Source organism: Fukomys damarensis, unplaced genomic scaffold (genome assembly GCF_012274545.1).
Source record: "Fukomys damarensis isolate Sample0158 unplaced genomic scaffold, DMR_v1.0_HiC HiC_scaffold_9, whole genome shotgun sequence".
NCBI classification, from domain to species: Eukaryota; Metazoa; Chordata; class Mammalia; order Rodentia; family Bathyergidae; genus Fukomys; species Fukomys damarensis.
Window position 1 is genome coordinate 36,211,221 of NW_022900921.1, and position 13,908 is coordinate 36,225,128.

Sequence of the window (13,908 nt, forward strand, 5' to 3'; positions counted from 1 at the left end):
AAAGTCATTCCAATTTACTGTGTTGACTTGGCATTGTACAGAAATGGACAACCATATTGGTCTAGAAATGTTAATTTATTTTTTTTTTCGTGTGTACAGGGGTAACACATCATACTAAATATGTAAGGTCATATCTACATGGGTTTGATTACAGAAACTAATAAAGTATCCTCTAAATAATGAAAAAAAGAATAAGATAAGACTGTAAGAGTGAGAAACAATTTAAATGTGTTCAGGGACCATTTTCATCTCCAGAATTAAGTATTGTTTTGATGTTACATCATTGCCTTTTCTCTTTTACTTTCCTTTTTAGTTTTATCTTAGGATTCCCTATTTTTAATGTTCATACAGAGATTTCTTTAACTGAAATACCGAATAGTTTCTTTGGTGTGAAAAACTACAATAGTACACAGGATCCTAATGAGATAATTAATAATGTGAAATAGGAAGTAAAGGGCTAAAGGTGTAGGGAAAGTGGGAAGGGTGGGGGACAGGTAATAAGGGAGAGGAAAAAAATATGAGAAATTGAAAAAATGGAAATAAAGTGCTTGTAAATGGGGAGGAGAGGAGGGGGTGAAGGGAGGGCAGGGCCAAGGGGAAAAATGAGAATCAAGACCTATTATGTAAAGGTACAGAATCCCAACGATGAATGTAATTGTATTGTATACCTAGATTGTACCAATAACCTCAACAAAAAGAAAAAAAAAAAACTAATTTTAAATTCCTGGAATTTTTTTGTTTTTCTGCTTTATAATATTGTTGGAGACTCCTTTCTAGCATTATAGAACACCACTGATATTTAGTACATCTATTCTTTTATAATGTGGATATCAAAGTAAAAAAAACTTGATTTTACATTTTAAAAGCACTTTTTCATGAATTAAATAATTGCTAGGAAGGCTTGAAACAGTCTTACAAAGGCAGAGGGACAAGAGTATACTGCATATTGTTTGTGCACCAAAGTATGTGTCCTTCTGCTGAAGAAGCCGCTTATGCAGCTCCCTGGGGAGAGCAATTATCCTAATGCCTGGTGAAGCCCATGCTGAAATTTCCTGACTTACGAACCCAATTTTCTTCTGACTTGGAACTTAAACAATTAGGAACAGCTAAACAATTAGAGCCTAATCCTCTTCTGGGCTTCCATGCCAAGTGAGACAGAACTGAAGTGAGGTGATGTGACGGGCCAGTCAGCCAGAAGCTTCAAAGCCACGCTGTCTCTGGCACTGCCCTGTATCCCAGCTCACTGACCACACCCCAGCTTCCCAGGTTGGGGACTTCTGGCTTTGGCCTAAGGCAGATCCTGGCACAGCTGAAAGAACAGAAAGAGAATTTCTCCCTTTCCCTCTTCTCTGCCTTATGAAGATACTCTCTCTTATCCAACTTCATTCTTGGGAGTAGCACTTGAGACTAATCACGCTACAGTAATAAATAATTAGGAATTAATTTCACCCATTGTATTCTACATAACAAGGTATTAAATGGTGCCTTTTTCCATTTGGAGATTTTATTACAGCATCAAACATAGCGACAAGACAACCAGACGTCCTGAAGAGAGATTAAAAACAACCTCACAGGACTGACTCCAACACTGCTCCAGGGACACTGCCCTGACCAAGCTACCAACAAGTGGAAATTTCAGATGAAATAATAATGATAGAAAGGCTGTTTTTTATCCACCCCTGACCGTCAGCTAACACAGAGGAGTATTCCCACACAAAGAGAAATATTCATTAAGGTAAGCTGAAAAGGAAGAGATGAGCATTTTCACCCCAGGTAGGAAACTCACAAAATTGAAGAACTCAAGGAATCATGCCTGGGGGTCACAGAAGAGAAGCAGTGGAGAATATTTTTGGACGAATATGACTGTGTCCAAGATTCAAGATCTAGGCATAAACTCAGTTAACTGTGCTTCTGACAAAGAGACACCCTGGCTGGGTGTTGCATTTACTTCGTCTTCTAAACTCTTGTCCACTGACCTGGATTTAGGAAATACCTGAGCAGGCATAAGAAGGATGTTTTTAAAAAGAGTGAAAGAACAAATCACGCCCCTGTCACAGCACTTAAATGTTAATGATTTAAGAAAAATAAAATCCACAGTACTTAGATCACCATGTAAACCAGTTAGAGATGTAGGTTTAAAAGTTTGTATCCTTCATGGTACAAAGCAGGACCCATGTGTTCCCTCTTCCTCCCAGTAAGTCCAGCATCTGAAACACACTTGGCACAGAACTGGTTCTCAACAAATGTCTGAATAAACAAAGGGTTAAATGAACATTAAAGAAGGATATAAGAGAAATTCCATATCAACAGAAAGAAACTATACATTGAGCTTGGATGTATGTTTTCTTTTCCTTCTGTTTTTTACTTATCTATAATATTTATTGTAAAAATAAAATAATTGACTGAAAGGTATGAATTTCAGTCAACCATGAATTTTGTTTGAATCATCTAAAAACTGAATCCCTCACTTCCATCCAATGTATGTGTGTATCTATACATATATATTTCATATATATACATATATCTCTTCAATAAATTTGTTGATCTTTGTCTTTTTCTTTGGATGGCCTTCATAAATAATTAGTTGTGTTGGTTTCACATTATTATAGCCAAGTGTGCAGTAATTAAAGAGATGATTTCAAATGGTATTTACATTTAGCAGCATGCACCAACTTCACCATATGTTTCCTACTCTCGTCAACTTGTTTATGTGACATTTTGTCTGCAGGCAACATCTGAAGTCACATCCTGCAAAAACAAACAGAAAGAGAAGTAGAGAGAAACTACTCAAGGAACTCACCTGTGCTGAAGGCAGCATTTACACTGAGATTCTAGTGAATTAATTCTAGGAAAACTCAGAGCCGTGAGGGTTCTTCAAAGGCCCCTTTCATGGGTTCTCAGAAGAGGACATCTAAAGCCCAGGGCCAAGTGACTGAGGAAAGCATCTTCTATGTGTGAGTATACACTTGTAAGTATACACCAGCGAGCTGGTGTTGTATGTGCATGCTTTTATTCCACAGGAGATAACACCAAAATATCAACAGTAGCTAACTTTGAAGACTGGTGAGATAGAGGGAGAGTTTTTCTTTATAACTTTCCACATCAATTACATAATGTTTCCTTTCCAGAATAAAATAAGAAATAAATATTGAAATGAAGTCTATATACCAAGGTTTCTTGAATTAATCTGATTATTATAAATGAGTAGAGGCTTTGTGTGGAGATAAAGACTAAATATTTGAAAAATATTCTTTTTATCCACGTGTCTTCCCATAAAAGAAAGAAGGGACAACTATTACTTGACACAAGAAATTACATTTTCATTGGAGGAAGAGTTTTATATTCTGGGTCCTTGTCCTTGTCCTTGTCCAGTTAATGAAAGATTGGCACTTCCTTTTGGTGGCTTTCAAGAATGTGACACAGAAGTACTCACTGAGTGCATGTCTTGTTGCCATAGTCTGTCTCAGAGAAATAGTCATTGAACACACATTTAATTAAATAATGGTTTAATTGTAGCATTATAATAAAACTGGCCAAGAAAGCACTGAGTAGATGAGTCATGTAGATTTTAGGCTCCCCGAAATAAGAAAAACCACCCATTCGATTAAAATGCTCAGAACAAAGATAAACATATCTTGAATTTAAATTGTAGAGCGATAGCAGCTTACATCAGGATACCTTATTGGTAAGGCAGATAGCATCTGGCCACCACCAAGGAAAAGTTTCATCACGTGACAATCACTTAGAAATTCTGACAGCCTAGAAAGAATACAGTCCCAGCACTCATCTCAAGACTTACTTTAGTGAGACTTGGATTGTATCACCCAGGCAACAAACTCCTGTATGAGCACTTGAATGCAGAAGCAATAATACGCAGGGCAGTAATTTGCTTTTTGGAACCAGGGATCAAACTCTGGTCCTTGTGCTTGTGAAGTGGGTGCTGGAACCACTGAGCTAAATCCCCAGCCCTGTTGGGTAGCAATTTGAAAGGTAATTTTAAGAAGTGAGACTTGGATTGTATCACCCAGGCAACAAACTCCTGTATGAGCACTTGAATGCAGAAGCAATAATACGCAGGGCAGTAATTTGCTTTTTGGAACCAGGGATCAAACTCTGGTCCTTGTGCTTGTGAAGTGGGTGCTGGAACCACTGAGCTAAATCCCCAGCCCTGTTGGGTAGCAATTTGAAAGGTAATTTTAAGAAAGTGAGGGAGACACAGTTTGACAGACAGAAGAATTGAACTGATTCGGTTTTAGCAAAAGCTTCAGGGGAAGTGCTGAAATTGGTTTGGCCCTTCAGAATTGTCCCAAGTCTCGGCAAGGTGGCAAGGTCTTAACACCTGTAATGGTTAACCTGATAATCACCTTGACTGGGTTAAGAGATTCCAAGAGAATAGTCAAGCACAGCTCTGGGAGGGTCTGCAGGGGTGTTTCCAGAAATGATCCCATGAAGGCCAGTACACTGAGGGAGAAGGGCTGCCGTGAAAATTAAAATGCTCAGAACAAAGATAAACATATCTTGAATTTAAATTGTAGAGTGATAGCAGCTTACATCAGGATACCTTATTGGTAAGGCAGATAGCATCTGGCCACCACCAAGGAAAAGTTTCATCACGTGACAATCACTTAGAAATTCTGACAGCCTAGAAAGAATACAGTCCCAGCACTCATCTCAAGACTTACTTTAGTGAGACTTGGATTGTATCACCCAGGCAACAAACTCCTGTATGAGCACTTGAATGCAGAAGCAATAATATGCAGGGCAGTAATTTGCTTTTTGGTACCAGGGATCAAACTCTGGTCCTTGTGCTTGTGAAGTGGGCGCTGGAACCACTGAGCTAAATCCCCAGCCCTGTTGGGTAGCAATTTGAAAGGTAATTTTAAGAAAGTGAGGGAGACAGAATTTGACAGACAGAAGAATTGAACTGATTCGGTTTTAGCAAAAGCTTCAGGGGAAGTGCTGAAATTGGTTTGGCCCTTCAGAATTGTCCCAAGTCTCGGCAAGGTGGCAAGGTCTTAACACCTGTAATGGTTAACCTGATAATCACCTTGACTGGGTTAAGAGATTCCAAGAGAATAGTCAAGCACAGCTCTGGGAGGGTCTGCAGGGGTGTTTCCAGAAATGATCCCATGAAGGCCAGTACACTGAGGGAGAAGGGCTGCCGTGATTGTGGGTGCCACCTCCAATAGGCTTAAGGCCTGAATGAAACCAAACTGGAAAGAAGGAGGAAGTAAGGCTACAATCCTGTAGCACGTGAGTATCTTTTGTTACCGTCATCTCCTGGAAACATCAGACTCGAGTTTATTCAGCCTTTGAATGTGGATGCAGACAAGGAAATTTCCTTGGAATTTCCAGACCTTCAGCCTCAGATGAGGACTGCATCTTTTGTCTCTCTTGTTTTGAGGTTTCCAGTTTCTTGGACTGGGCAGCTACCAGATCTCTGGCTGCCCGGCATGCAAATGGCTATGATGGACTTTTAGCCTCTGGTACTGTAACTCGATCTAAGTAGTCCCCTTTTATAATTGTATGTAATATAAGGATTGGTTTTCTTTCTGCTTCACCACCATGTTGTGGAACAGCCAGGGAGCACTTGGCAGGATGTTGATGCCAAGCAGCATGGACCTCCAGCCACCAAAATGATGAACCAAATACCCTCCCCTCCTTTGTTTTTTTCTTACTTATTTGCAAGTAGCAAGTATTCTGTTACATCAGTGTGAAAAGGACGAAGCCATTAGGAGTTTAGACATTCTGTATTAGACATTCACTAGTGTGCCACTCAACCGACTTTGGGTCTAAATACTTATTTTATGAGCTTCAAGGGATGATAGCTTCTGCTGACTCACATGAGTACCCCTGTAAATCTTGTCTCCGGCAAAGAGAACTGCCACACTCATTCTTGCACCTCATCTGAGCAATACTTGATACAGAGATATTTTACTGGTTAGGCTCCTCTGGAGGAACAGAATATATTAACCCACCCTAAGGGAAACAATTCATTCCTAGGAGACAAGCATTACTCCCCTGTACCCTGTTACCTAATTACTTTCCACTACCTGCACTTTTTTTTTTTTTTTTTTTTTTTTTTTTTTAAGCCCTTCTCTCATATTTTGATGATCAAATTGTGTCAAATATATTGAGGACATACTCCTATGTGAAATAAATAAGTCACACGTGTAAATACAGAATAGTTTCTCCGGTGTGAATAAACTATAATAGTACACAAGATCCTAATGAGATAATTAATAATGTGAAATAGGAGAGGCAGGCTGTGGCAGCACTGAACTAAATCCCGGCCCTACACCTCTTAAAGATTCTACCACCTCAATACCACCAGGGACCAGGCCTTTAGCACCTTTGAGGAACAAACCATACCAAAACCATAGCATGCATCTGGTAACGACAAATCTCTCTCATATTTTATTTATTTATTTATTTATTTTGGTACCGGGTATTGAACTCGGGTCCTTGCGCTTGCAAGGCAGTCCACCAAACTGCTGAGCTAAATCCCCAGCCCTTCTCTCATATTTTGATGATCAAATTGTGTTAAATATATTGAGGACATACTCCTATGTGAAATAAAGTCACACGTGTAAATACAGAATAGTTTCTCTGGTGTGAATAAACTATAATAGTACACAAGATCCTAATGAGATAATTAATAATGTGAAATAGGAAGAAAAGGGCTAAAGGTGTAGGGAAACTGGGAAGGGTAGGGGAAAGGGAATAAGAGAAAAGAAAACAAATATGAGAAAATGAAAAAATGGAAATAAAGTGTCTGTAAATGGGGAGGGAAGGAGGGGGTGGGACAAGGGGAAAAAATGAGAACCAAGACCTGTCATGTAAAGGTACAAGATCCCAGTAATGAATGTAACTGTATTGTATACCTAGATTGTACCAATAAACTCAATAAAAAGAAAAAACTTGTGTAAAATATAGTTTTCAATAGTACTTAAAATGTCTTGAGTTGTGGGTTTTGAGAATATTTGGTTCTAGAAGTTTAGGCTGATTTTATGAATGATAGAGGTGTCTGCGAAATATAAAGAGGAAATAATGTTGATAAGAAAGAATACAACATTCCCCATAGTATTTCTGCTGACTCACGTGAGTAACCCTGTAAATCTTGTCTCCGGCAAAGAGAACTGCCACACTCATTGTTGCACCTCATCTGAGCAATACTTGATACAGAGATATTTTACTGGTTAGGCTCCTCTGGAGGAACAGAATATATTAACCCACCCTAAGGGAAACAATTCATTCCTAGGAGACAAGCATTACTCCCCTGTACCCTGTTACCTAATTACTTTCCACTACCTGCACCTTTTTTTTTTTTTTTTTTTTTTTTTTTTTTTTTCTTGGTGTGATCTTTTCATGGAAATATCTTATTTCTTCATCAATTTTAAAAGATACATTAATCAGGATATATTAATCTAGGTTGGAGGTTGTTTTCTTTTAGGGCTTGAAATACTTCATTCCAAGCTCTCCTTCCCTTTATAGTTTATTTTGAGAAATTTGTTGTAATTCTGATGGGTTTTCCTTTATAGGTGATTCACTGCTTTTCTCTAACAGCTTTCAAGTTTCTGTTCTTGTGCTGAATTTCTGGCATTTTAATTATTATCTGATATGGAGTGTTTTTTTCCCGATCATGGCTATTCAAGGTTCTATATGCTTTACTTATCTGTATGTTAAATTCTTTTTCCATGTCTGGAAAGCTTCTTGCTGTTACTTCTTTTAAACAGGTTAACAGAATAGTTTCTCTGGTGTGAATAAACTATAATAGTACACAAGATCCTAATGAGATAATTAATAATGTGAAATAGGAAGAAAAGGGCTAAAGGTGTAGGGAAACTGGGAAGGGTAGGGGAAAGGGAATAAGAGAAAAGAAAACAAATATGAGAAAATGAAAAAATGGAAATAAAGTGTCTGTAAATGGGGAGGGAAGGAGGGGGTGGGACAAGGGGAAAAAATGAGAACCAAGACCTGTCATGTAAAGGTACAAGATCCCAGTAATGAATGTAACTGTATTGTATACCTAGATTGTACCAATAAACTCAATAAAAAGAAAAAACTTGTGTAAAATATAGTTTTCAATAGTACTTAAAATGTCTTGAGTTGTGGGTTTTGAGAATATTTGGTTCTAGAAGTTTAGGCTGATTTTATGAATGATAGAGGTGTCTGCGAAATATAAAGAGGAAATAATGTTGATAAGAAAGAATACAACATTCCCCATAGTGCTCTCAATTATTAATTGCTCTTAAATGTTTAGATTAATTGAATAATATTGACAATCAACATTATTATTTAGCAGTAATGAGTATTATAATGAGCTGTGCTGTATGTGTCAAGGGGTTTGGATATGCTCTTTTGCCAATCACAAAATCTTGCTATTTTGGGAAGTTGTGTGTTCGCCATAACAGTGCATAGCACTGGGAACCAGAATCCTGAGGATTACTCACAAATTGTCTGTGTATACATGAAAAGTAAGTGTATGGAATTATGACATTTGGAATATCACTTATATATAATATCATAAGCAACAACATTTAGTTTTTCATTCATTGAGCTCCTGCAAAGTAGCAGACAATTATGCCAGCATCACAGCAGGTGTCCTTACTTAATCAATGAGCTTAAAATTGAGTTAATACAAGCATAGTGCAGATATTGAATGTAACTGAAAATATAGTGAACCGGTCCTAATGCAGTCCCTTCCTCTTATCTAAGCCTTTAATGTGGAGACAATATCTCTTCAGGGAACAGTTCTGAAGTCTCCCCTGCATTTTTGTTTTATGTAGAAAGATACAGTAAATTGGTGCTTTCACTAGGTGAAACCTAATTCTTTAAAACAGCAAATCACTTAGAAATAAAGAATATCTGTTTTGTATGTTAAGAGTATAGAGCAGTCTATTTTTAAAAGATAAATCCCAATTTCTCAGCACCCTAAATTCAATTATTTCATTTTCTTTCCTGCTCCGGGGAATTAGTGTGGAAAAGGAGTGGGGAATAGATATGTAAAATGAGGGTAATGTAGTGAGGATGGATAAAATTCTTCGTTTTATGTTCCTCAGAGGAGCTAATTTTGATCATCCACAGAAATTCCTATGCTACTGAATCAATTAGGAATCTTGATTGCAAGTACCAGAAACTAAATCTAACCAATTTTAAAAGGTTTAAAGTTATAAAATTAAAATATTTTATATTTGAGAGAAATATGTTGGAGTAACTCAGACACTCACAAAAGGACTAAGGAAACAGGAAATTAGGAAACTAGAACCACTTCCAAAACCACACGATAGGACCAATGCCAAATCTGGGCATCGGACACCTGGACAGAGGCTGTCCTGCCAGCAACCCTCATACAGAGAGCTCTTGCTGCTGGCACCACACTGCTCCCCTCAGATGCTGGGCTTGTTTTTTCTACTTCCACAGCCCCAGAACAAATTCCCTCTTGCCTCTGTCTTTTTTATTCAAGGAGCTCTAGATTTAACTTTCAATTATCGGAAGCTGCCTCCTTCCCTGAAAGTACTGAGTATCTGTGTTTTTCAGCCTCTGTAGGGGAAATGGCTTCTGCTTCCCAACACGATGTATACAGCAGAGATATTACCACATGAGCGAGGTGACTCAAAGGCTGAAAGGCTAAAGAAAATGACACGTTTTCCCTAAAGGCCCAAGAAAATCTAACTTCCAGAAAGCATCCTACTTGTTCACTGTTATGTTCTTCCATATCCTCAGCTTTTATATTCCTAAATCTTGGGCAGACCATTTTGGTAATTAGTAAGCTCACAAAATTCTCTAGAATTCAAAGGTAATTTAGGTTTTATTAAATTTTATATGCCTTGTCAAGGGCAAAATACTAAAATGATCCAGATTTAAGGTGCAGATATTGTGTTCTCTGAAATTAATAATAAAGACATTGTGTCCTCTGTATTTTCCAAGGATAACTATTCATTATTCATTCAAATTGGGTTCTACAGAACAACACGACAATTATTTTACTTTAGTTACACAGAGCAAACTGAAAAGCCAAATGGGACTCCCACTGAATATTATAATAGGACAGGATCCAATAAAACCCTTATTGTTCTGTAATGCTCATTGCTAATTCAATTCAAAAATTACCTAGTAAAGTTGAGCTGTGAGACAACCAATTCAAGTGAGTTACTTGAGCATAACAAAGAGGACTTGTCCCCTCTATTCAGTGCCTCACTAACTGTCTTTTCCTGTACATCTATTATCTAATGTGAAATTCCCAAAAAGGAGGTGAGCAACTACCAACTAGTAAATGTATACAACCACAGCAGCAGACCCAGGAGCCCCAAGGTCTGTTCTGAAATATTCTCACTGTTTTCTCCCTTTTTCTCAGAGGATGCTTTGTTTTGAAATTTAACAGCCATCTAGCTAGAGCAGGAAAAGTCTCTCCCAAATTTCTAAAAATAGCTTTTATTTCCTCTTCTTAGGAACATGTACATACCAAGACAGCAGAAGGGTAGACACCATTAACACCATCAACAGGCAAAAGAGTCCTCCATGGGATTCAGCCACATCCTTGGGGAATGGTACTGGGGCTAAGAGCTGAAGAGCAAAAGATTCCTATTAAATTTGGGGACAATTGTGTGTGTGTGTGTGTTTATATATGTTTAGGTGTATTTTCCTTTTGAAGTTGGAGTTTGTGTCAAGGAAGAAATTGTGACAAGAAAGATGAAAATAAAGTGACCCAGATTCTGAATCCAGACCAAGAAGAGAGCAAGATTCCTATTAAATTTGGGGACAATTGTGTGTGTGTGTGTGTTTATATATGTTTAGGTGTATTTTCCTTTTGAAGTTGGAGTTTGTGTCAAGGAAGAAATTGTGACAAGAAAGATGAAAATAAAGTGACCCAGATTCTGAATCCAGACCACTACTGAATCTACTTTTCCACGCCACAGGAATTATGGCAATGGTAGAGAAAACAGGGGTACTAATCTATTCTAACATTGCGCCCAATATTGATCAACTAAAAATTTAACAAGCTACTAGATGAGCAGGGTAACCTGACCACTATGAAAATCCTCACAGCCGGCCCTTAAAGAGCTGATTTCCATTCTAAAAGATGACTGGTAATACCTACTCGCCTCCAGCACCCAGGGATTGGTAAGACACTGACCCCCAGGCATCCGAGCCAGGCTGGATGGTAGTGGGCTCACATCTTACAAAAAGAACTCAGCTAATGAATTGATAGATGCACAGTACTCAGTGGTTTGCAAGATGCCTTCTAACCCTAAGGCTCTGTAATTCTAAAATCCAGCTGTTAGAAAAATAATTGAAATTGTGCCAAGTAGTCGCCAGATGAAACATAATGAATACAAACATCTCTGACAGGGAGGAGTCTGCTTACTCTCAGAATCAATACTTCAGCTACTGAATGACAAATAGCAAAGAATCTTACCAGGGCATCACTAACCTTTTCCAGGCAATGTGGCAGCCACTTCAGTATGACCATTGCTGGGATATCTTTATAACTCTTCTACTTAACTTGAACAAAAATTAAAACTAAAATGTATTGTATTATGCAAATTAGCTCTCTTGCTCTAAAGCACATTTTAAAAAGAGCACTATTTCCTCAATTTCCTGATAAATAATGGCACTACTTAGTGGACCAAATACAACATGACAAGATTTACGAGATGGCTTGAGAATAGAAAGGTTGTAAAATAGAATGCACTTTACTAGCTAAATCCTCAGAATCAGTATATTGAATGATTTGAGGATTATCACTTTAATAAAAGTATAAAACTTCAACTCACTTCTTTATGGTTTCACTGGGTTTGTTTGCATATCTGTGTGTGTGTGTGTGTGTGTGTATGTGTGTGTTGATTTATCTTTTTACCTCATTGTTTTCCTTCTGGATTTAAAGAGAGGAACTAAGAGTATGCAGTCTGGGTTCAGCAAAACTTTCCTCACACCACGTAGGCAGTATTAAAGTCTTTCCCTTTTCCCATCTGTCATTTCTCTCCCAACTAGTAGCCAAAAATGAGAGATAAACAGAAGTCTCTCCATTCTGCCTTAAAATATATGCAGAATAGGTTTTGATTGCTCTCTTCAAACCAGGGACTTCTTAGGAGTAGGAATTGGTTTATACTTGCTTTGATGGCACATTCAAAAATTTTCCAAATTTCATATTTGAGTTTTAATTTCTTACTGATGCTTCAGATATTTTTTTCTTGTTCATTAGGCAACATTTTCAAACTGCATTTTTCCTGTAATTTTTTACCTCATTTATCATTATCACTCAAAATTACGCTAGAATGTGGTTAATTCCAAACACTTGCTACAAAATAAGGCTGCATTTCCTTGCTCCGTGAAGGACACAAGTCATCTTAAAGGGCTAGGAATTATAAACAGTATGAACTACGGAATCATCCATATATAAAAATAAACATGCTGACAATATGTCAGAATTTTTCTATCAAGCTCAATCCAATGTTGATGAAATAAAATTCATGAAAATACTTTTATCAGAGTACAGCGGACAAGTGATGTCCCCTCCTAACCTACTGAAAAAAAAATGCTACATGACCCCTTTCCCAATCTTCCCTGAAAGGCTATTATAAATGTTTTAGTTATTAGCTTTTTTTCATGAACTTCTTTCAGGCTATTCAGAAAGAATACTTGCAATTGCCTAATAGTTTGTCCTTTAAGTCTACATCAGTTTTGTGACTGTAGTTGAAATTACTGAATGGGTGTTCAGGCAGGAGTCTGGTAGAATTAAAAAGAGTCAAAATTATGTCAAATTAATAGAACTGGAGGTTATATATTAGCCCTAGGGTCAGAGAAACCTTATAAATTGAAATAATTGAGAAAGTTGAAATATGACAAAAGAAGAAAGTAGACATAGTACCACTGAATCCTTTTAGCCTGATGTGTTGATGTTATGCTAATCAAGAGAGAAATAAATTATGCAGTGGAGGAGTGAAGAGGATATGCTCTCTAATCATGAAACTGGCCAACAGAGAGCAGCTGTCACACTCCTCCAGAGGAAAAGTCCAAGTTAACAGAGCCTTCAGTCTACATGGTCCTGGGGTGTGCCCCAAAACAGCATCTGTAGTCTTACACACCCGTTCTCGCCCTCTCTTCTATACATGCCCCTCTGTCATGCATGCCTGAGCCTTCTCCTTGGCTGCCATCAGAGTCAACCTGTTTAGTTCCAACTGCAACTCACTGCCTAATTACTACTTCTTCATCCTTCTTTGCATCAGGTCACATCTATTTATCATAAATAATAAATAAAAATTAATGCAGAGCACTGATCCCAGTACAAGGACTAGAGTAAAGGATTAGGGAATACCAGCATTCACTGTCATACCCACTGTATCACCATTGGCAGTTGCAGCAGCAGCCTACTTATTCCTCCACCTTCTTGTAACATTCTTTATATTCTTTATTGAAAATTTTGGTATTGGCTCTATTCACTACATACACAAACACTGATGTTGAATTAGATTTGTGCAGCACTGAACTATTTGGCACAACTAGGTCTTGGGGAAAAGAGGAAGAAAGAGTAACTGGAAAGTTGAGATATGTTTTACAAAAACAAGTGTCATTTTATGATAGGAAAGTGTCTTCTTTGCACATATGGCCTAACTTCATCTCCATTGCTCTTGATTCACATTGAATGCTCTCTCTCTTTATTAGTACCTTATGTTTGAAGTACCTAATGTTTATATTCTTTCTGTGCAGTTGGCACATGTATATACTACATCTTAATTCCTTTTTTTCCATCCTGTTTTTCCATTTCCTTCCTCCTCCCTATGTTTCATGTTGATTTAATACTCTTACTGAAATATTGGCACCAGCAGTGTTTGCTTTCTCATCCTTCATTAAGAGTTAATTAGCTAATTTTCCAGAAAACAAGAAAAAAGTATAATTCCAGATTAA

At 37.6% G+C, this 13,908-nt stretch overlaps 1 long non-coding RNA gene across 1 annotated transcript in view; it reads right to left on the minus strand.

The window, feature by feature from the left end:
• Nucleotides 1-13,908, minus strand: part of LOC104872051 — a 28,809-nt gene that overhangs the window by 11,654 nt on the left and 3,247 nt on the right. The window contains exons 2-3 of the long non-coding RNA XR_783032.2: nt 10,466-10,566; nt 2,654-2,748 (exon numbers count right to left, since the gene is read on the minus strand). This is a non-coding gene — a long non-coding RNA (uncharacterized LOC104872051). The remainder of the gene's footprint in view (nt 1-2,653; nt 2,749-10,465; nt 10,567-13,908) is intronic.